Source organism: Mus musculus, chromosome 8, assembly GCF_000001635.26.
Source record: "Mus musculus strain C57BL/6J chromosome 8, GRCm38.p6 C57BL/6J".
In the NCBI taxonomy this organism is placed as follows: domain Eukaryota; kingdom Metazoa; phylum Chordata; class Mammalia; order Rodentia; family Muridae; genus Mus; species Mus musculus.
Window position 1 is genome coordinate 34,456,552 of NC_000074.6, and position 24,350 is coordinate 34,480,901.

A 24,350-nucleotide genomic window follows, 5' to 3' on the forward strand; every position below is an offset into this window, starting at 1 on the left:
TGGTAGAGCCAACAGAAAGCGATGGAAATTGATCCTGTGTCTACACAGACCATGAAGACCTCATCCTCTTAAGACAAAGAGAAGAGCAAAGTGAGCTGGACCTTGGCATGGCTCTGCAATATTTAAAGTACAGATGAGTCACTGAGGAGAGAGTGTCCAAATCTACCCCCATGTTTACCCACCTGGCATAGATTACCAAGTAACTAACAGTTTCCCTAAGCACACTGGTTTGCTCAACAAATGGCTCAATGCCCTGGGCTCTGTTCTGATGCTGGAGGCGCTGCCACAAAGCAGGAATCTGCTGTGTGCTGTAGGTTGTTTGAAGAGGCAAAAGCTAAATAAGCTGTGCTTTGTCGAATAGGAACAGTGTGAGAAGAAAGAAGGAAACTGGGATGTGAGGCCGGGAGTCAGGGCTCCAGCCTGCCGTGGCTGGTAAGTGGCTGAGCTCTTTGGGATCCCTGCGGCAGGTTTGGACAGGAGAGATCTCTGAGCTCAGCTCAGATCACCCGAATAGAATCCCCAGGGACTGGACTGGATTAAGATCATCAATTCAATTCTGATCCCAGTAGGAGTGGAGGCCCCAGGATAGTGCAGAGAGCACAGCTCTGTCAGTGGGCATCGCAGAGGCAAGTTACCATTGTGTCCACTGGGATCCCTCAGCAGGGGGATGCCTTTCTTCATACCTGAAGGTAGTCTGGCATACCCACTTTGCACACCTGCAGCTATTCAAGCAATAAGAGACTCATGCCCCACCCCCACTCCTATATACTCTTGTCTGCCCTTGGGAAGGCTCACACATCGAGTTTAAGACAACCAGCTCCTTAACACTAACCTTGACCATGCCCTGTTCATATGTGCTGTCTATCATGTCAGCACTCAGTAAGCCCTTCTCAAATAATTGACTAGAACATTTTATGGGCTAAACTATGTTCCCTCTAGAGTTCGTAATTTGAAGTGTAACCTCCAGTGCCCCTGAATATAATTGTATTGGAGATCAGATACTTAAAGGGTTGAGTCCTGCTTTAATTTTTTTCCATATTACTAGGACACAAACTAGATAAAAGCAGCCCGAGGGGGCATTGTTTTGGCTCACAGTTTGAAGGTGCAGTGTGTCACTGCAGAGTCCTGGCCAGCAGGAGTCTGAGCCAGCACATTATCTCCACAGTCAGACGACAGTGCCGCCAGCATCAGGACCGCATCAAGAGCATTGAGCTATAATGGATGTGCTCAAGACACAGCTGGTTCACTGGGATGGTAATCTGTGAGAGGTGGGTAACTATGGGGATGGGTTTCGATGCTCTTTCCTCAGAGCATCTGTCCTGAAAGCCCTGAGCACAGGTGCTAAGCTCATGTCCTCCTTTCTCCTCAGACAGGAGCCCACCCCACGGAATGGTGTCACCCGCTTTTAGGGTGGGTCTTCCACCTCAACTAGAGCAGTCTTAGAGGTCCCTCACGGACATGCCCAAAGGTTTGACTCTTAGGTGATTCTCAATCTTGTCAAGTTGATGAAATTAGTCATCACGGGCTCTAATCTAAGATGACAAGTGTCCTTAGAAGGAGAGAGGCTAGGACAGTCACTGACACACAGACACATACAGAGTCAAGACCGCAGAGGACATTGTCCAAGACATGCTTGAGCTTCTAGACTCCAAACTGTAAGGAAATAAAGGTCTATTAGTTGAACCACCCAGGTTGTGGAGTTTTGCAGCCTTAGCAAACAAATGTGATCTCACGGACATACAAAAGTAGCGATCCTGCTTTAGACCCTGTAGAAGTTAGAGTCCCAATCAGGGAATATGTGATTTGACCACAAAGGGACTCTGCGGGAAGCATTTCTGTAGCTGTCACTTCTTCTTGGACACTATATAGACAGCAAAGGACAGAACAGGGAGCCCACAGCCCGTGTTTTCCTTCAGGGCTGCACGCCTGACAGGAAGGGGAACTGGAAAGAATGTTGTGGTTTCCAGTCTCCTCTCTGGGTACCAGGTGGGCGGAGCCCGAGATGAGCAAGGTCCAACCTGATTGAGAGTGAGCACAGAGTACTGGAGGGAGTCTTAAGTATGACTCTTAGGTGAGTGCCTTCCCCGTGGCACCCTGTAATGAAGCAGCTCTCGGAGATGATTTTAGCTTGTTTATATTGCTTTATTGGGTGCATACACTTTATTCGGAATGAACCAGGGATTATATACCTCTGGCAGGAAGGAAGTGAGAATACCCAGGAAAGGAAGGTCATTGGCTGAAGGCTAAGGCTATCTAGATACCTCATTTGCATGGGGAAGAATTCCAGGTGCTACGCTACTAACTGCTTATGCTCCTCTCAGTTGGGTGTTGTGGTTCCGTGTTCCAGACCAGGTACAGAGACAGATAGGAAGTGGTTCTACTCCTGCCGTCCTCTGATTTCTGAGATTGCCAGGGTTTGAGCTCAATCAGCCTTAGCAGTTCTTATGCCTGTCTGGTAGCACAGTCCCATATGCCCTACAGGTGAAGTCTGACAGTGGGTGGGCAAAAGAAGGGAACACTTTAAGACAGTCTGCTGTACCTGGCAGGAATTCCCAGGCAGGAGCCAATGAGCATGCAGAAACGTCAGACACAGTCATGGACTTCACTTATGTATGTTCAACAGTTTACATACATGCAATAGGTGTGATTGCATCCTCTGCACAGATGGGTTGGGTACCTGAGGCACATGAGGGTACATGTAAGCTAAATGAGACAGGGGAGCTCAAAGGAGTCAAGTGGCTTGCAAAAGTCACACACCAGGTTAAATAAGAAAACTATTTCCTGACCCCCTTCCCTGACCTCAGTTCTGAGGCTAGCTGTGAAATTGGTTGAGGTAATTTAAAACTCAGCTCGTCCTGACCACTGGGCTGTGTGAGGGGGCTGATACTTTCTCTGGCTCTGAGCACTGTCCGGCTGCTTATTGACTGTCAGGAGATGTATGGGAATACTTAGCTGCAGGGAATACTTACGACAGGGACCTGTGTCACGATCAAACAGAAAGAATTTCTCTTTCCTTAATTGTGTCGTAGGCTTGAAGGCACTGCTTTGCAGCCCATTCTCCATTCCAAGGCACCGTCCTTGGCTCTTTAGATCCCAAGTCTATATCCCAAGTACAATGTCATTTCTAATATAATGCCAAAGAATGGAGTCATAAGGCTTTGGAGTCTAGAATCCTCACTTGACCCTCAGAGCTGGTACAGGTGTCTTCCCTGCTGTGCCACCTCACCCCCCAGTGCATTCATAATGCCCACAGCTATGGCCAGCTGGCCTGTCCCCTCTAGACCTTGTTTTTCATGGATGGGGACTAGTCCCTTTAAGCCAGCAATTCTCAACTTGTGGGTCAAAACTCCTTTGGCAAAACAGGGATTGCCTAAGACCATCGGAAAACACAGATATTCACATTACAACTCATAACAATAACAAAATTAGTTATGAAATAGCAACGAAAATAATTGTATGGTTGGCGGTCAGCATGACAGGAGGAATTACAGTAAAGAGTCACACGGCATTAGGAAGACTGAGAACCACTTTAAGCCTTCAGGACAAACTCAGTGTTCAAGGGTTCATGCTTGGAGGATTGGAACAAAGAGAGAATGGAGTGCTTCTTGATCAGATCTTAACTCCTGATGCCCCAAAGCCACGCCCTAGCTGTTGACTTTCAGGAGATTGTTATAAAGAAGGAGGGATGATTCTCTACTGCAGTGGTTCCCAAAAGAGTAGCACTTGGAAGCACACAATAGTCACCCCACTGATTGCTTTCTTGGAACACAAAGGGGTGGAGACAGAAGGGAACCTTTGGCTGCCCTTGAGCAATGAGAAATGTGATGGGGGGGGGTGAAATGGAATTCCAGGGCTACTGAGGTAACAGCTATTGATCCTGAGGAAGGCTTTAAAAGGGGTGGGTCAAGCCTACAGCGGCTCATCCTGGCAGCTGCACAGGGATGCGGCCTTCGAAAGTCAGAGTTTGAGATTTGAATCTGAATCATTCATATATATTTGTAAGACGTGATGACCTTCATTCAAACCTGGAGGCAAAGAGCATTTAGCAAGGACACTGATGAGCCTGTGATTGCCGCCATTCCCCAAGCCTGAGAGAGCCTGCTCCAGCCCATCCCCCACGCCACTGGTATGTAGAACAAGTCATAAAAGATAATGCTAAGGCACTTTGCACGCATAAAATGCTACATGGCTGATACTACTGCTTCCCATCATTTAGTGTCTGACAATAAATGCATACCGTTTATAATCATTTTATGGGACTTTGATGGCTGCTGACTCTTACCAAATATGGAATAGAAACTAGGGTATATGTGGTAGGCAAAGATTGTGGTAGACAAAACTTCTTTATTATAAGAATACCCTTTTCCCCTTCATATTGGAAAAAAATTGTTTGCTTGTCTCGAAGTTTCTTCTAAAAGTTGATACTAAATCAACCATATATATATGTATATATTAAATATTTTCCAAAGTCTCCCTTGCTTAAAGGCTTGGTCATTACACTAGCCTGTGATATTGTTGGGGGGTGATTTGACTTTTTGGAAGTGAACCCGATGGAAGGAAGTTACTGGAAGTCTTAGGGTTACTGCTGCTGTTGAGAGATACTATGACCACAGCAGCTCTTATAAGAGAAAAACATTTTGTTTGAGTTGGCTTTCAGTTCAGAGGTTTGATCCTTTATTGTCATGGTGGGGGAGCAAGGCAGTACACAGGCAGAACTGCTGCTGGAGAAGCAGCTGAGACTTTCACATCTGGAACTTCAGGCACCAGGAAGAGAGAGACACTGGGCCTGGCTTGAGCATAGGAGACCTCAAAGCCCGCCCCCACAGTGGCACACTTCCTCCAATGAGGCCACACCCACTCCAACAAAGCCACACCTCCCAATCCCTCTCAAGTAGTGCCACTTTCTAATGACCAAGCATTCAAATATATGAGCCTATGGGGGTCATTATTATTCAAACGACCACACTTGAGTTCAGCTTTGAAGGGGATATTGGAACCCTTGGTCTCTGTCTCTCTCTCTCTCTCTCTCTCTCTCTCTCTCTCTCTCTCTCTCTCTCTTCCTGACTGCTATTGTGTGAGTAGCTCTGCTGTACCAGTGAGTTCTTGCCACCATGGACTATCCCCCACAAGCTACAAGCATCATGTAACATACCTAAGTGACCATTTTGCACTAAAACATCTGGTGCCGTGAGAGGAAATAAACTTTTATTCCTTTAACTTGCTTATCTTGAGGTTTTTGTTTTTTTTGGTTTTTTTTGTTTGTTTGTTTTTTTTGCCATGGTGACAGAAAACTGTCATGATAGCTGTGTTTTACTAGACTTGGAAGCTAATATGCGCTCGCTGAATAAATTAATGGACTGAGGCTACAAAGTTCCTCGTAGTGTGAAAGCCATCCAAATTGTCTCCAATCCTGACATGCTGCTTTGTGCTGTTAGGGGACAGGTCCAAGCTATTCCATTACTCTGCATTTTTCCAAAGGTCAAGATTGTCAGGTTTGAATCTTTTCTCTTTATGTAAGAAAAAAAAAAAGGCCAACAGCTTTAGCCAACAGCTTTTATCTTACATCCATGATTCAATTAGCTATTTTCTTTGGAAATGTCAGCAGTATTCCATAGGCCAGATTATAATTCTTCCCAAGCAAAAACAAACAAATAAAAACATAGCCTTTCAGACTCAGAGCACTCAACCCCTCACTCATACCCCACCAACTCCTGGCAAATGACCCCTTTCAACAAATACCCCACAACGCTATTAGGAAGCCTTGTTCTGGGGCCTGCCAACGGAACAGATTCATGTCAGGAAACAAACAGGATGGGAAAGACACAGCTCAAGCCTTGGCTATTTCATACTGCAACCTGTCAGAGCTACACACCCTGTCCTTCCTACTGATCACAGCCTGGTATGCTGCGTACCCTTGACAGCTGGGGTGCCATTTGCTGAGTTGGTGCAAGATACATCTCACAACCACTCCACCTCCCCCACACAGGGAGCCGCTCACCTTCTGCTGACCCAGAAGCCCAATCAGAAGCTCAATAAGGAAATTGGGGGTGGTCTGGGAGTCAAGAGAGGGAAAGAACGAGATTCCTCTGTGAAGGGTTATTCAGATTTATTTATTTATTTAAGGCCTCTAAGTTACACCCTATTGGCTGATGCCAAGGAAAGGAAGGATGCTCTGCAGTGAAGAGGTAGTCGTTGGGCTTTGTTGTTTATTTTGTTGGTGTTTTGAAGTCCTTGCAATGGTTGCATGTTTCCAAAACCCAAGTTTCAACTTTTAGACACAACCAGGAGATTATTGAACCAGCAGCTCTGTTGTCACGAGCTAGGACAGCTAACATGGAGAGGGAGAGGGAGGGTGTGGCATGCTTTTACTGGGGATGTAGTTAAAGGCTAGGTGGGGAGCTTTGTTTTGAGTTTAAAAGGAGAGGACAAGACTGATAATATGAAATATGAATATTGAGCCCTGGATAGCAGGCTCGTAAAAAGTAAGTACTCACCTTGCCTCCTGTCTCTCCAGTGTGGTTTCTCTTCCTTAGAATCGAACCAGCTCTCCTTGCTATTATCCAATCCATTCGGTGAGTGGGCAGTGACGGGCACTTAAAGATGGTGCTTATATGCTTCTTGGCAGATCCTACTCGGCTCTCTTTCTCCCTTAGTATCTGCTGAAGTACATTTCTGTCCACAAAGACATGGATTTGTAGGATAAGGGCACTGGGATTGTGTCTATTCGGCTTAAATTTGACACACAGGTGACATCTTAATGAGATTTGTTCATTGTAAATCTTTACTTCTCGAACTAATTACCACCATTTCCATTAACATTCACCGGTACTACTCATACTAGGAACTATGTGGTGAGGGTTTTTTTAAAAAAAGGTCTATTAGTTTCTGGTGTATGTATATGTATTCATGCATATGCATATATGCATACACACATGTGTATATGGGCATATGTGTGCATGTGTGTGCAGTGTGCACATGCATGTGTGTGTTTGTACCTGGGTACAGGTGATAGAAGATGAATATCAGTTCTCCTAGAGTTGGAATTGTATAGTTGTGTGTAGTTCACCATCCTGGAAAGCGAATTCCAGTTCTCTGAGAGACTAGCAAATTCTTTTAACCACTAAGCCATTTCCCCAGGCCTTATTTTTGAAGGTGCATTCAAAGTTTGTAGCTTTCTAGTGCATTTGGTTCACTGGTAACAAGGCAGAGGGGAAAAAGTCATTCTTAAAAAGAGACATGATGGTGTTAGGGATGAGGGAGAAGGTGAAAGAGTCATTAAGTCCCCTCTTTCTTACTTCCTTTACCCAGAGCTATAGCTTGGTGCTAACACTTTCCTACATCCCACAGGATACAAATGGCTTCAGTTGTTTAAAGTCCACAGGTGAGCTGGGAGTGTTAGGATGCACACACTTCACAAGCTGCATCTGGTGACAGATGATGTGGGAGCTGGAGAGTTCATCCAAGCCAGACCTGGTCTCATATCACTCTTCATCTGACACAGTCTTCCCCAGCTGGATGTGTTGAAGTCCCCATTCATCTTCCTCTACAACCAATGAGAGCCCAGCTGATGGTATTCAAGAAGCCTGCCATGGTAAAATCTGGCCCCATGTGCCTCCCTGGGCATCTAGGCAGGCTTGGTGGTTATGTTTCTGTTTGATTGAGATATTCCTCCAGCCCAATTGATTATTTTCTCCCCAACTCCTTTCCACTTATTTCCCCCAGTGCATTTGTAGAGGAATTTTAATCCAGCAACATGGCTGCTCTGGCAAGGGGTCACATCCAAAGACCTCTAGGTCCATATAATCTGGCCAGAATGCAGACATGCCCTGGATTACAGTATGATCTGGTTGGAATTCACAAAACCCTTGGTACATACCTTTAATCTCTAACAATGAAGGTAGAGTTAGTTTGTAGAAGGAAGTGTCCATATTTGAAAGTGATGTCTAGTTGAAGGGCAGACAAGGTGACGAATCAGAGAAAGATTTGACAGGATGAGTCAGAGATAGGATGCACCCAACTCACATGAGACTAGCACAGGGAATAGAGGGTACTTAAGAGCAGAGAGAGAGAGAGAGAGAGAGAGAGAGAGAGAGAGAGAGAGAGAGAGAGATTGAGATTGTGTGTGTGTGTGTGTGTGTGTGTGTGTGTGTGTGTGTGTGTGTGTGTGAGCTTTACCAGGTGGCAGAGAGAACAGGCTAGACACAATGAGCCAGAGAATGAGAAGGAACCAGAAGGTTAGAACATATTGTCAAAGTTAGTATGAGGTCAAGCAGAGCAATTCAGTCAGAAGCCAAGAGAAGCTGGATCCAATCAGTCAGCTTGGAAGATTAGATTGTATGGAGGCTAGAAGCTTCCAGCCTAGGCCTAGTGATAGAATAGAGGGAAAAATGCTCTGGGCTTAGCCCAGACTATTTTCACAGCTTGGGTACTACTCTCACCTTATCTCTCTATCTGAGGATTTGGGCCTCTCCTCTGAACTCTGAATGATTAACATGGCCGTGGCCACCATCCCGATGGTACTCTTGCTGCCCCTCCCCTACCCCAGTGCCCTAGAAAGGATACTGACCCTGAGATAATCAAGATGTACCTTTCACTTTAATGGCAGTTTCATTTTATGACATGCCTCTCTAATAATGAAGAAAATATGTAAGAGCCATTGCTAATCCAGAGGAGACACAAGGCGACATATTGTTTGAAATCCTTAAAGATACACGTGCCAAATGCGCAAGGTCCTTAAAGAGACTATACATGCAAATATGGGCTCCAGCACGGTACAATGTCTAATCTACATAATTTCCTCTATTTTTGTCAGTACAGAATAACTGAAGCTTATGAATAAAGAATATGGTGGAGGTTTTGAGAGGACATTATAGATGCGACCTCTGAGTTAGGAGGCTATGAGAAAAGGAGGCCAAGGACAATGCTCAGACAAGCAAAGAGGGGACACACAACAGCAGCTGGTGACAGTGCTGTGCTCTGCAAGCCTCCCACAAGCTCCCAGGTTCCCAGGCTACCCATACTTCTGAGGAACTAGCTTCAAATCTGAAGGTGGTGATGTTCTATCTATTGCCTCAGGCAATATGATGACTCACAAAATTCAGAACAGCATGCTACTACTGTGGTGGTTTTATTACTGACTAATCAGACCCAAGTCAGTGAAGAGATCCACTATAGTGAAATTAATATCAGAAGACTAGGGTGTCTTTGAGAGTGACAAAGTCTCTTTTGGCTCTTAGGTAGCTTAACTTGGGGGACTCAGGCCCTTGGAGACTTGACAGCTATGAAAGCTGCCTTGAACCAGTGGCTTTTTTGGGGTTCATGACCTTCAAATTCAAAGAATGAAGTTCACAGACCACAGAGGGTGAGTTTTAGAAATAGTTATTTCATTATAGGGAGCTTAAGAGAAGAGGAAGAGGCAGAGCCCTTGCATAGCCAAAGAGGTCCCTGGAAGTGGGGTGGATAGGATAGGGTAGGCTAGACTTTTTTTTTAAAGGACTTGTGGCAAAAGCTGTAGTGATGTATGAGGAGGGGATGAGGTGGTCAGTCCAGTTGTCCCAACTAGATGTGCAGCACCCCCTCTTCACGTTGGTCACTCAGTCACCTACATCGGTTAGGCAGCGGTACTCATTTTGGAGTCCCTGCCCTACACAATCTAGAAGAGCCTCAAACACAAAGGTTTAATATCTTCAGGGCTCATAGATTTGATATGCTTGGTCACCCGGCAGTAGCTCTATTTCAAAGGATTAGGAGGCAGGGCTTTGTTGGAGGAAGTGGGTCACTGGAGATGGGACTTCAAGGTTCCAAAAGCCCAAGCCAGGTCCAGTGTCTCTTGTTCTTCCTGGTGCCTGCAGATCCAGAGGTAGAACCTTCAGCTACCTCTCCACTACTAGGTCTGCTTGCATGCTGCTACGCTTCCCACCATGATGACAATGGACGAAATCTCTGGAAAGATAAGCCAGCCCCAATTAAATGTCTTCTTTTACAAGAGTTGTTGTTGCTATTGTGTCTCTTCACAGCAATAGAACACAGACAGAGACAGTGTGTCTTGATGTCCAGAGTTTTTAAAGGGGCTCACTATGCAGGTAAGATTGATTAAATCACTGACTACACAACTCCTTTCTATGTAAAACTGTCCTACCTCCCCGAATCCTCTAATCTTACCACTGGCCTCCCTCCTAGCCTAGAGTTTATTCTTCTCATTGGCACAAGTTTGGGTGTAGTTCTATGGACCCCCTATTAATACAGAGATACTCCTATCATACAGGCAATTATAAAAGTTTATGATGCCTTCAAGGAACACAGGCAAATATCAAATTAATTCTTTATTCTAGACTGTCTGCCTTTATCCCTCCATTTAAAAGCTAGCCAGCTTGGGAAGCAATACCCTGGTCTCAACCATCTGTTCTGGCCCCTAATTACTTGCAAGTGAGCTTCCTTTTATATAAAACCGGAATCAAGACTCAGAACAGAGGCGAAGTCACATTTTGTTTCTACAAATTTGCTCTACCATGAGGTTTCTTCCCGTTCGAACTCCCCAAGGCATTTAGAATATAATAACAGCCCCACTCTCCTGGAACTTCCTGTGAACCAGCCCTGCACATGGAGCTCAGGGCACTGTGGGCAGCGGGCCAAGGCCTGCCTTGGCCCAGCTGCTTCTTAGTTGAGGGACCCAGCAAGGCTGCCCAGAGTGAGTGACCCTGGGTGAATATTTTTCCAAGACCTCATCTCCATAAGGATTTGCAGCACCTCAAGTCTGTAATGTCTGCTCCATTCTAGTGTCTCTGTTGGTCCTCTGATGGTCAACTGGGCAGGCTGATGGCATCTTCTGGATGCTGGGCTCAACCTGGGTCCCCCCAGAGAATCGCATAGGTGCAGGAATTCATGTTGAACATACTTTAAGTGTATTCTTTGGTAATTACGTACACGTGTACAATGCATTAGCTCACATCCATCCCTCCACTTCTGTCTCCAGTTCCTCTCCACACCCCATCAGCACATCCCCTCTCTCAAGCCTACATCATCTTGCTTGTTTTAACTATCCACAGAATCCACTCACGACTTCCTGTGTTTTCACAGAGGTGGAGGATGGGCAACCAAACAGTGGCCATGCCCCTGAAGAAAAGTGACTCTCCTTACCCCAGTGGCTATCAACTTCCAATAGCTCCTTGCCCAGGGGAGGGGCCTCATGCTGTGGTTTAATTGACTTGATCTTATGCAGGGAACCATAGCTGTTATGAGTTCACAAGTGTGGTGCCATGTCACATCTGGAGGGCAGCACTTTATAGCACTCTTCAGTACCTTCTGTCCTCTCTTATTCAGTGTTGCTTGAGCCTAGCTTACTCTCCTCACCATCATGCTACTGTTGCGCCAGGGGTACACCTTGCCTGGCAGGTCAGTAATGTAGCACACAGGGTCCAGCCCTGGGTAAGACCACACTTCTCTCTTCCCTCCCATTAGCCTGACATAATACCTTCTGGAACTATGAAAGCTAGCCAGCAGAGATGAAGTTTTCCAGTTAGTTTGGAATCGATTTCCCGATGTCAGATGCAAGTCTTCACGATCTTTGGGCGGTGTCCTAGTGTTCTGCCTTATTGCTGTGACACCATGACCATGGCAACCCTTACAAGAGAAAGCATTTAATTTGGGGGCTGGCTTACAGTTTCAGATGTTCAGTCCATTGTCAGCATGGCAGCAAGTGTGGGAGGTGTGGTGCTAGAGAAATAATTGAGCATTCTACATCCTGATACACAGGCAGTGGGGGAACACAAAACTCAAAGTCCACCTCCACACACACACTTCTAACAAAGCCACACCTCCTAATCCTGTCAAATAGTGCTGATCTGCAGTCAACTAGAACAGCCTATGGGACCATTCTTATTCAAACCACCACTGTCTCCATAGATAGCCATGGTCAACCAGGGAGGTAAATAAAGTGGGGGTGAGGGGAGGTGGGAGGTGGGGGGTGTCTCAGGTGTCTCTGTATCCCTGTTCTTCTGTGGCAGAACCTAAGCAGTGAAACTTCAGCCACCCAAGTCCCTCACATTTGCCAAGATCTATGGCCATTGCTAGATGTTGGGCAAATTGCTTTCTGTATCATCTCTAAAGTCAGGAGTGTAATAGCATGGATATCCTTTAAATCACTTTAGGTCACATTTTACCAATGATGAAATTGAAGTTTTAGAGAATTAAGATAATTTATGAGGATCACACGTGTGAATGTTTTGGTCAATGTTTGGATAAAGCATAGTCTGACTCTAGAGTATTCCCCATTCTATAACCGCTCCTCTATCTTCTATTTGCTTAAAAATGACACTGAATGCACCTAAATGCATATTGACATGACCCCATATCACTGCAGTCCTTCTTTCTGAACAGCCAAGTATAGACAAGTATAAAATTCTGGTTGTGAGGGAGCCTTCTAGAAGCAGGAGCCAACACAGCAGAGCCTAAACATGTCACTCACTATCAAGCATATAAACAAGAGAATAGTACAATTCTTTCTCAGTCCAGCACCGGACACCATCTGCCTTTCTTTGGGGAACCCTGGAGCTTCTGTGCAGGTTCCACCCAGCCCTGCAGCCTCCCCTCTGCTCTCAGGAATCCCCGGAGAGATGTTTAAACATCCCCCTCTTCTTCAGGCTCAGTTTTGGAAGAGATATATTTCCACAGGAGTCCCCAGCCAAGCTGGGGTTTAGGAGGACTCATTTAGCAGCATGCTGATGACAGAGTTGAAAGGGGAAATAGATCATTCCAGAAGCTGCCTGAAGGCAGTTTCAGCAGGAGAAAACGCACATTAAGGAGAGAAGGGAGAACAGCTGGAATTTAGAGGAATCCACAAAAGTGAGATAAATCATATAGGGTGAGATAGATGGAGCTGGAGCCTGGGGCAGAGCTTGCAGGGTGCAGGTACAAGCTCCAAGCCTCAAGCTTAGTGCTTTGGAAAGAGAAGGCAGAGGGAGGAAACTCAAACCCACTGCAACCAGAATCGGGTCATGCCAGGCACCTCACGAAAGGAACTGTTCCAGCTGTGCTCATATCAAGGATGCTACCAGTTGGTTCCAAAATGTAATGCCCACGGACACACAGCAATTCTTTAGTTATAATTCTGACATAGGTAGGAAGGGCTGGAACAGACTTCACTCTGGTTTCTGGGGTTTAATTGAGCAAATCCATCCCCATGAGATGAAATGATCCTTTTCTGAAAAACGGAACATAATAACAAATACAAAAAAAAAATTTGCCTCTTCAAGCCTCCGGGTGATTGATCTCAGATGGACTGAGATTTTCACCGTGGTGGGATATGTCTAATTTGGTATTTTTAGTTTCTATTCAAAGGTGGCAGAGGAGACCTTTTCAAAGAGGTAGGGAGTGAGGCTGGTAAGAGCAGCTGTGAAAAGGAAATGTCAAGGTGCTGAGAGACCTCCCAAATGGAACAGAGTGGAGCCAAGAGCTGCTGCAGGCAATTTCATAAGGCTTAAGGTCATTTCCCTCTTCCTGGAGAGTGAGTGTCGCAGCAGACCAAAGGCTCTGCGGCTCCTGCTTCCAGGGGATTAGTCAAGGTCATGGGGTCCCAGAAGAGATAAAAATGGAGACAGTCGCTAAATCCTGCTACTGGGTGGCTAAATCTGGGAACGCAACCCTGCAGTTCAGCAACACTTCCATCACATAGCTATGATGTAAGAGACACTGCCTTTGAGGTCTTTACCCTTCCTCTTTCATCCCTTGATGCAAACTCAGCCTTTCTAACGCTGCGACTATTTTTTCATGTTGAGGTGACTCCTCAACCCAGCCATAAAATTACTTTCGCTGCTACTCCATAACTGTAATTTGGCTAATCTTTATGAATCGTAATGTAAACACTTTGGGAGGTAGAAGTTTGTTGGAGGGGGCGTGACCCACAGGTTGAAAACCCCTGCCTTAATGGGTCTCATTCCCACCCCAGGACACTGGGCACCTATGGACAAAGCCTTCTGTTTACTGGCGCTGACGATGCCAGTTTATGCGTACCAAAGTGTTGGTGGAACAAAACATTGCTTTTCTATCCTCTGACAGACCTCTGTGGTGGTTGTTGATATAACAACCAGCTAGACAAGATGTTTACACAATAATGACATCGAAGGGAAACCTCTCTCTCCCTTCAAACACCAGAGCTGAGCGAGTGCAGTGCATTTCCGTCAAGAATCTTGTTTCTGTTCTTAAGTAGGGCATCACATCTTACTGACCAAGTGGCGTCTCTTCTCATCCTTTTTCTCATTTGAAGAGAAGGAAATTGGAAGACCATTAAAATCGTCTACCTGTGCCTGTCAGTGAATGTGCGCTTGAAAGAGTGTGTCTGAGAAACTGTCCCTCCATGGACCCTTACAGTCTCATCTGTAAATGAGGCCTCTGGTAGGGCTGCTGGGACCTAGGAGAGAAGCTGATGAGACCATGTCTCAAAAAAGTTTTATAAAAATGAAAAATTTCAAAAACTAATCTTTCAAAAACCATACTTCTTTCTCTCCAGATCTGGAAACATTTTATCGGTTGTTCCAGTAGCTATAGATGACTACAGGCTCCTTGCAAGTGGCTTGGCTCAAGAGCTGATCATTTGCCCATCCCTGTTGTGGTTTTGCAAGGGGACGTGATGAAAAGCGTTGATGGCTGGCTGCTGTTAGCCTTGGAGGTGGGGAGAGGCAAGCTGTGGTGGAATTGTTTATGCGTCTTTCCTCTTATCCACAAATAGCAATTACCTTCAGCCGAACTGCTGAAAGGTCAAATGCCTCCACTTTCACAAAACTGAACCAAGTTCTGTACCAAGAACAGAAGTTTAAGAACCAGGGTGTGATGGTCTAGAGTTTGGAGTACTGCCTTAAAGGGTGGTACACTGGAGGCGTGGCCACTGGCCTGTGGTGCCACTGTTTGGTGGTGGAGACTTAGGAAGGTAAGGCCTAGGGAGAGGAGGTGCCAACCGTGCAAGGCTGAAAGAAATACTGAGGCCCTGGCTCCACGCTCTTTTCGTTTTCTCCCAAGAGCCCATGCACTGGCAGCTTGCACACCCATGCACTCCCTACCATGATGGTCTATCTCAGCACAGGCTCAGAAAGAACAAAGCCAAAGTGATCATGGACTGGAACCGGAAAAAGTGTGACAGAAAGAAGTCCTTCCTTTTTATAAATTGTTTGGCTTAGATGTTTTGTCCTGGGGACTAAAAGCTGACCGCCACACAGGGTTGTCTGTCAAGCTGTCTTGACGAGGGCCCAGGAACCCATCCATCTTTCTTCTTCCATGTGTTCAGAGCCCTGGCTTTCATCTACTAATAGATTCCTGGAAAACGATTTGGTTTCATACCTGTGTCTACTGAAAAGACACAGGGCAAGCTCAGTAACTGGTGCCTGCCTTTTACATCTAAGTAAGGGCTCACATTCAAGGCATCTGAGTTACCCATGAGTAGATCCAAGGGGAACTCCTGAGAGACATACTCTACAGTTAGGTGGCAATTGTTGCTTTACTTTAAAGTGTGTGTGTGTGTGTGTGTGTGTGTGTGTGTGTGTGTGTGTGCGTGCATGCTTGTGGCTTGTACAAGGCTGACGGATTGGTGCTTCCCTTCCTCGTTTCACACTGTATGTTTTAAAACAAGCTTTCTCACCTGTTTACTGAGTCAGCTGGTCTAGTTCATTAGCTTGCCCCAGGAATCCTCTGTCTCTGCCTGATGGCTGAGATTATCAGTGGGTTGCCCCACTCACCCAACATTCACGTGGGTGCCAGAGACTGGAGCTGGGGTCTTGAACTCATGAGGGGGTGCATCACTCGCCGAGCTCTGCCCCCTGAATTTTTTTCAGCACACGTGCTTAGCTCCCATGGCGCCTCTTATTTTTCTCTGCCGACTTATTCCTGGTTTTGGTAAAGTCTTCCAACGTCTGGTCCTCCTCTGAGGACCTTCCTGCTTGGGGTGCAGAGCCAATGAGCTGTGAAGACTTCCAGGGCCTAAAATAGAAACTCTGTAAGAGCATTGCTCCCCCAGGGTCTCTTCAATGCCGGGTTCCTTAGATGCAGCAGGAGTCCGGCAGCTGGAAGGCCTGCCTTCCCAGACCAGATGCCTCTCAGGGTGCCCTCTGCCCCGAGCACAGGGGATGTGGTCTCTAATCGTCACCTCATAGCTCAGGCAGCATTTCTAATCCCTGCTAATTTTAGCATAAACTCTGGATTCTTTATCCTGGCCTGATGTGGAGGGGCAGGGACGGGAGAGGGGGCGGGGCGGGGCAGGGGGTGGAGGAGTCAATTGCTTTTTAAGATTAAATGAGCTAAGCCGACCAATTTCAGGATTTCTGTGGGGAAGAGGACTATGTAGATATTATCGACATCAAACCCGAGCTATTAAGAGAAGAGAAGGGTCAAAGCTTTTAACAAATAAACAGAAGCCATTCTCGGTTCTGCTAATCTACCTGGAGATGTGATGACTCACGCTGGGTTGCCTAGTAACCGCAACAAGGAAAAGTGGGCTCCTGTATGTCTCTGTGTGTGTGAGTGTGTTTTGTGGGGATGGGGGAGTGGTGATAAGGAAATCCCTTTTATACTTCTATCCTATGCCTCCTCCTGGACTCTGTAAACATGACCATTGTGTGCTGGCTCCGTTTGCTCTGGGTGAGGAATTTTGGTAGACAGGGTGACTGTAAGTAGGCTTAAGGACATGGGAAGTGTGATCTTAGACTCTGCTTGGGCTTCTTTTTTGTTGTTGTTGTTGTTCCTTCCTCTCGGCTCTCCCGTGGGAGCTGTGTGTCCTCATCAAATAAATGAGAGAGCTGTTAAGCCCTACAGTGGCTTTGGTCCTGAGAAAGTCTGGTTGGCTCTCCCAAGTTGTGGTTCTCAGAAAGTGTTGTGACACCCAGATGGCATATCTGATTAGACCCAGGGAAGAGACCTGAGTCTCTAGCCAGTATCATCTGCCAGGGAAGGGGTGGGTGGACAGCCTGGATCCCTCCATTGCCTTTCTGAAGTTGAAAGAGAAGCTCCAGTAATCTCTGATTGGCTCAGGAATGCCAGCTGCAAAGAAGCAACCAGGGCGGGCAGGGATGGACTCTTTCTTTGAAGTGGAATTTTCAGAAGGGCTCAATGTTCAGATAAAGTCACATTATAGCAAATACCCTCACACACACACACACACACACACACACACACACACACACACAAAAGCCTCTATGGAGCCCTTCTGCACGGTGGGTCAACCTCTGGATTCAGCAAATCCTCTGGGTTTAATGAGTCTGTGCAGTGATCGCTCCCTGAGGCTCAAGTGCTGTAACTGTCACCAGTACCATGAAAGTGCCAGAAATAAGATTTACCAGACAATGACTTGTACCCAGGAATAAGTGGTGTTAATGCGAGGCAGCACGGGACAGTTCAAACTGTGTACAAGCAGTGTGACCTTGGCACGTCCTGTTAGCTGGAGACCTCACTTTATTTTTGAAGGATGAGGCTCGGGAGAGCTACGGGGTCACAGTGAGGACTAAGGGAGAATGGGGTGGGGCATTCCAACGAAGGTCGTTAGAGAGGAGACTTACATCCTACCCAACACAAGTACCTTAAGCATGCCGAGCCTAACCGTTGTCTTGTCATTAGAGCTACAGTGTCTTCCATTAACAGCAGCAAAATAAAAGTTGGGGATACCTCTAGCATTATTGAGGCATGACTGGTAGTAACACTGCGCATGTTTGAGGATGGTGGTTTGATTCCATGTGTTGCAGGAGAGAGTCCTATGATGAAGCTGAGTAAAATAATGATTGCCTCATAGCCATCCCCTTTATAAATTATTTATTTTCTGTGAGGAGACCACTGGATTTCAAGCATACAGTGTGTTATTGTTAACCATAGCCACCGTTTGGACCTTGCTGTTAGGGATTACACTCAGAATTTCACATGTCAGACAAGTGCCCGATCCCTGTGCCACATGCCCAGCCCAACCAGATCTCTTATTACTAAAAGAGGTGTCTTTTTACCATAGCGTTCCCTTTCTTTATTTAAAGCAGGTATTTTAAGTAAGACTCCCACATGTTTTGGCTAAGGTGTGGGATTTCCAGTTCCCTTGCTGGTGGGCAGTTGGAAGGCTGAGTCCTCATGACAGTGGAAGACAGTGCCATCTCCACCCCAGTCCTTCCACAGGTTGGCACTGCTAAGACAGAACAGAAAGGTCGGTTCAAGGAGTTAGCAGTCAGACACATCTGGGTGCCTGCTCAGCCTCACTGACTGCTTCCTGGGCTCCAGCATCAGGCAGTCACTTAACCTCCTCCGTGCCCAGTTTTATCTTTTGTAGCGTGACTTTTGTCAATGAGCCATGACTGTGACTCACGGGTTCCGTGTGACATTAAACAAGCCAGCACATGTAAACACTTAGTCTGGTGATGGGTGCACAGGACGTGCTCAGAAATGATCCTGGTTAGTAATTGCGCTTATCCATTTTCTTCCTCTCCATTTAACATCTCTTTAAATAAGGGACTTGAAAAAAAAAAAAGCCCGACTTTGTTCTGAGTTCATGTTGGGATAGGTTAAAAAAAAAATCAAGTATACATATACGTATGTAGTTGTGTGAAGCTTCAGGATGGGACCAAGGCTTAGGAAATGAATCACTTGGAGACTTTGCCTAGTGATTGTATAAACATCACAGAATGTATTTTATACAAACAAAATGGCCACAACATCACTAGGCAATATAATCTTATGGGATTGTTGTCATAATGTGTCTGTCATTTGCCAAAAATATCATTATGGAGTCCGTGACTCTATTATCATTTCTCCCTATAACCTTGAAAACTGCCATACTTAGCTGGCTGGTAATAATGGGAAAGCACACAGTGAATGTTCTAGAAAGACACTGGTTTGGATGAGGACGTGTCAAACTGTGCAGTACCACAGTACCAGACTCAAGAACTGGGATTGACTTTCATGGCTGCCAGAGCATCATGGCAGTTATAGATATGGATGCAGAAAAATTATAGCTATGCCTCCAGAGGGAATTTTAGTTAAAAGAATACAGAGAGTGGACTATAATGAAATCCTGAAAAACAATATACGTATAGGACTCGGAGCTGGGGTCAGGGGGAGGAAGGAGTGAAGGTGAGAGGGTCTAGGTCAGGGCTGACAAAACTGTGGGAAGAGGGTGGATACACACTACGGAGGAAGCTGGAGGGATGGAAAATGGGAAGATAAGCATGGAAATGGCTACACGGATTTCTGAAGAGAGAACAGAGCTTGAGCCAAAGCACAAGGGTCCTCTGCCAATGGCTTATTGCTGAAGTCAGGGTGTGCGCTGTGCATGCATGCCTGTGTGCGTGTGTGTTTACATTCAGAGTGGCTGCGGGGCCACTGTCCCTGGAGAGAGGAGGTGAGGCTTCCTAGACACTGGCATTCATGAGTGTGTTTAGCCTCAAGCGAGTTGGTTGTCCAACCAACCAGAAAAGAATGCTTTCTGATTTATACCGGGAGGCAAAGGAGATGCCAGAGGCAAGAAGTCAATCCTTGAACTGGATGGGCGATTAAAAGAATAGGAAAGTTGTTGATGGAAAAGGAGAGGACAAAAGGCATAGAGGCTTGTGGATACTGGCCGCTGTAGAACTAGTAAAAATAGTAAAACTATTATTTGAGAAAGAAGAAACCCCTCCCTTCTGGAAGTTATGGGTAAAGGTGACTGCTTAGTGAGAGGAGTAAGAAGATGAGGACCAGTGTGGAGCAGCCTTGGACCAGTGTGGAACAGCCTTGGACCAGTGTGGAGCAGCCTTGGACCAGTGTGGAGCAGCCTTGGACAACTGTGGAACAGCCTTGGACCAGTGTGGAGCAGCCTTGGACCAGTGTGGAGCAGCCTTGGACCAGTGTGGAGCAGCCTTGGACCAGTGTGGAGCAGCCTTGGACCAGTGTGGAGCAGCCTTGGACAGCTTTTATTTTGGAAGCGGAGGTTGATCCTACCCAGACCCCCAGTTTTTCCTCTGTATGCTTGGTTTGGGGTTTTTGTTGGCTTTAGTTGGTTTTCAATTGGATTCTTTGAGACAAGCTCTTACTATGAAGCCCAGGATGGCCTTGACCGCCAACCTCAGCCTCAACCTCTCTCTTCTTATCACACACACACAGGAGGCAGTTAATAGCCACAGCAACACACAGACATTGGAAACAGAACCCCAGAACTTACTTGGCTGGTGAGACACACTAGCCCAGTCTAAGTCTGTCTATGTCGCACCTTGGCTAAGTCACCATGCTGTTTCATTTCAAAATCTGTGAGACAGAGGAGGGAGGGAAAGAGAAAAGAGACAATTTCCTTGTCAGCCAGTGGATTTATTTGGAGGGACAGTAGAAGGGAGGGAAGAACATGATTTGGTGTCATCGTGCAATAGTTCTGTGGGGTGTATACAGCAGATTGTTCTCTATGTGCATAACAGAAGCTATAGAGGTTCCCCGATCTTCCTCAGTTCTGACAGATAACTGCACATTTAAGGAGAAGCCCCTATGCTTCATGTTAGGGAAAGAAAGACATTATTGCATAGCTGTGTGGTCTAAAGTAAATGATTTAACCTCTCTGATTCTCTGTGATTTCCCTGGTCTTTATTTTTCATGAACTGGAATTTGATGTATACATACACACACATTTCTCTGTTCCAGAAGAGCATTGAAGGCTTTGGTTGTAATGGGGTCTAGGATTTACCCGCTCCTTGATACCGATGTCTCCCGTGAGAGGTGAAGAGTCAGCTCTGCTCTAGGAAGCCATAGAGGTGACTACGGGAGATGGTTTTTGTTTCTGGGATTCCAAAATCATAGAGAGGTGGGGACCCAGAGAGAGTATTTTGGGATTCACAGCATTGCTAATGGGAGAGAGTGTGTTAAGCCCGTACCACCTTAACCCCTGCGTGCTTGTGGCGGAGGATGTTCCTCAGAGTCTCAGCTCATGCTTCTGTCAGTTTCCCAATCTAACCTTACCACTTTCATTAAGGTTCTTGTAACTCATCAGTTAACAGAAGCTAAACCAAATGGAAAAGATGGATCTAGCAATGGCAATATGAGATGAAGCCACCAATGGTAATACGAACAGACCCATTTATAGGAAAGGTCACAAATGTGAATCACTGGGAATTCTTAGAGCAACGGTTCTCAACTCGTGGGGTTGCTTCAATGACCTTTTCACAAGGGTCACCTAAGACCACCAGAAAACACAGGTATTTACATCATAATTCATAACAGTAGCAAACCTAGAGTTATGAAGTAGTAAAAATAATTTTATGGTGGGGGGGTTCACCACAACACAAGGAACTATATTAAAGGGTCACAGCATTAGGAGGATTGAGAACCACTGCCCTAAAGTATCCTGGGTAGTGGAGAGGCCAGGGGTAGGGCTTAGAGTCTTATGGTGACACTGTTCATCAAGATTGTGCCCTTGTTGGGAGTGATAGCACACACCTGTGATGCCAGCACTCAGGAAATTTATTGCAAATCAGAGGCTGGCACAATCTACATGAGGAGTTGGGGGTCACAGCTGTACAGCGAGACCCCCATCTCAAAAAGACAAGAATACCACACTGATGGAACCCAGAAGCAATACAAACAGTAGGCTAGGGTCAAGGCTAGGGTCCTCTGTGATGTTCCAGGCTCGTTCTGCCTTGGCTGCCCAGCTCTAGTGTAGGAATGGTAATGGCTTATACCTCAGGTTATTCTAAGGGTGTCATGTTCTAGTCCTTGAAAAGGGCTCAGAGCAGTTCCTGGCATATAGAGAAAATGAGAATGTGAGCTTTTGATTGGTTCTCCGTATCAGACAATTAGTAACAGACAATTAGTTCACTGCCTCACGATGTCTCCCGTTCAGCACTTTGAGAGTAGATAGTTCTGTGATTCAGTCCTTCTTAGAATCACTTGGAGCCCAGCATCAATTTTCATGGGCATTTTGGGGACAACATAATAACTATTGTTTCTTTATCCATGGAAACATTTTAATAAAAAACTGTCAGTCTGTCCCAGGTCCCTAAGTGTGACTATACTCTAGATAGCAGATATGGTCACCTGCTGCCATTCAGTGCTAATTGTGCAATCCTTGTGACCATCAGGGGACTCTGGACTGCCCCTTAGCACACACCTGCTCCCCCACACCAAGCCAGTACCCAGACAGTCCAGCTGCAGAGTCTTTGTAATACTTTCCTGTGCTCTATCAGACTCTGGCCTTCTGTCCCCAGGTTGAAAGTTTTTGTGCCAGGAGGTTTCTGTAGCAGCAGAGCTGGTACACAGCCTTCCTGCTGCCCTTGGAAGGTTGGGTGTGACATGCGAGGGGTGGGAAGGTTTTGTTAGCCTCATTATTTTTTTTCTTTAATCAGAATAAATGTTAACAATAAGGGAATCTGTCCAGATTATTCTCAACCCAAAACAACCTACATTTCCTACAATATAAAACATTCAGTTATAAATCTATGTCTTTACCAGTATGTAAATAAATACCTATCAGATGTCCCCAAGGAATGAAGTGACCCTGATAGAGGTGTGTTATACAAATACTTTTTGGCCCTTGATAAAGTAGAGGTTTCATGTGACATAAGAGTCAGACGAAGCCAGGTGCAGTGACTCAGGCCTGTATTTTTGGCACTCAGGAGGCTGACGCAAAAGGTCATTGCAAGTTGGCCAGCCTGGGTTACAGAGTGAGATGTGAGACCTCGTCTGGAAAACAAAACAGGAAAAACAAACAAACAAAGAAACAAATAAACAACCCAAACCATCACATCCCAAACAAAATAAAACAAAATACCTAGAAACAGAGAAATACCAAAACAAAAATTTGAGTCCAAAGAAAGTTAAAAAAGCTGTGTCTTTTTTAATCTTTTGAAGTTAGAATATAATTACAACATTCCCCACTTCCTTTTCCTCCCTTCAACCCCTCCTCTCCATATACTCTCCACTTGCTTTGGGCTGCCTCTTAATAGAGTAAGTCTGCTGACCGTCCAGGGGGGTCCACTCTATGTGGGGTAACCACATCACATAGTTGGGGAGTCAGCTATAACAGCCATCTAAGAATTATTAGACTCTGATAATAATAGAACAAGCTTTTCCCCCAGTAGCTTGGAGTGCCTGCCTGTGGGGTTCTCAGACGAACTTCTGGGGTAGGTTTTCATCTGTCCCAGGCATGAAGATTCTGATGGTAATAATCCATGGAATTCTTCAAGGGAGGTTCCATGTTAGCACTTCCTTAGTTCCTAATCCTGGGTGAGCCATTCGAATCAAAAGATCCTTATCAAGAGATTGGTATGTTCCCAGTGCAGGCTGGGACATAAAGCCATATAAGGAATAGCTAACTCAGAGATACCTTCAGCTAGGTGGTACACAGAAACCCAGATATCAAAATTCCTTCACCTTGGTTCCTATATGGGCCTATCAGAAATTGCTTTCTTGGTGTCTTAGTTAGGGTTTTACTGCTGTGAACAGACACCATGACCAAGGCAAGTCTTATAAAAAACAACATTTAATTGGGACTGGCTTACATGTTCAGAGGTTCAGTCCATTATCATCAAGGTGGGAGCATGGCAGTATCCAGGCAGGCATGGCGTAGGAGGAGCTGAGAGTTCTATGTCTTCATCCAAAGGCTGCTAGTGGAAGACTGACATCCAGGCAACTAGGGTGAGGATCTTATACCCATACCCACAGTGACACACCCATTCCAACCAGGTCACACCTATTCCAACAAGGCCACACCTTCAGATGGTGCCACTCCCTGGTCCAAGGATATACAAACCATCACACTCGGGTTGCAGGCATTGGAGAGGAATCTGTGATTGGGCAGGGGATCTGGAAGTGGAGAATCCTAGGGAAGAAAGGAGTGGGGGTGGGGTTCCAAATGAAAGTTACCTCTACCCTCTCCATCTGTCCCCTTCTAACCTTGAGAGGAAAACCTGTTGAATTCATTGTCTTTCCCCTACCAACAGTATGCCCTGCCTTTTCTCCACCCTCCCATCCCACCTCCCCTATCTTCAATGCTGACTGGATGTCCCTGTCACCCCAAGCCTCTTTGGGTCGCTTTTAGCAAGCCTGGAGGACTGTTTGACTTGTGTGGATGAGAACACAAGTCACCCAGGCTGTGTGGTGGGTGAAATACCATCTGATTCAGACGTTCCTTCGTGACTTCCTCCCCATCTGACTACTGCCTCCAAACATAGCATAGTGGGGGTGGATCCCAGCCTCTCTCCTGTTCCCTGGGAATGCTGGGATGGAGGCATGGCTTTACCTGCAGGTAACACACACAGGGAGGTTGCTTGTTCCTCTTTAATAAGGAAAAGTGAGCCTGGTTGCGGAGTGGGGATGTCCTTGAATGTCTCCAAACTGTGGGGCATTTGCCCAGGAAGTAAGCATGCCAAGGTTGGTCCAAT

General features: G+C 46.0%; 2 long non-coding RNA genes across 3 annotated transcripts in view; one reads left to right on the forward strand and one right to left on the reverse strand.

Moving 5' to 3' along the window:
- Positions 1–366: 366 nt before the first annotated feature.
- Gm46038 overlaps positions 367–24,350 on the forward strand; it is a 31,188-nt gene continuing 7,204 nt past the window's right edge. Inside the window, exons 1-2 of the long non-coding RNA XR_001778545.1 lie at positions 367–432; positions 1,166–1,268. This is a non-coding gene — a long non-coding RNA (predicted gene, 46038). The remainder of the gene's footprint in view (positions 433–1,165; positions 1,269–24,350) is intronic.
- Positions 6,131–16,448, reverse strand: Gm39160. 2 transcript variants are annotated; one of them, XR_870327.1, is made up of 4 exons: positions 16,422–16,448; positions 15,626–15,963; positions 6,495–6,672; positions 6,131–6,328 (listed from the first exon to the last, which is right to left on the reverse strand). It is a non-coding gene; the product is annotated as a predicted gene, 39160 (long non-coding RNA). The 2 variants fall into 2 exon arrangements; XR_870328.1 differs by lacking the exons at positions 6,131–6,328; positions 6,495–6,672 and adding an exon at positions 11,566–11,619.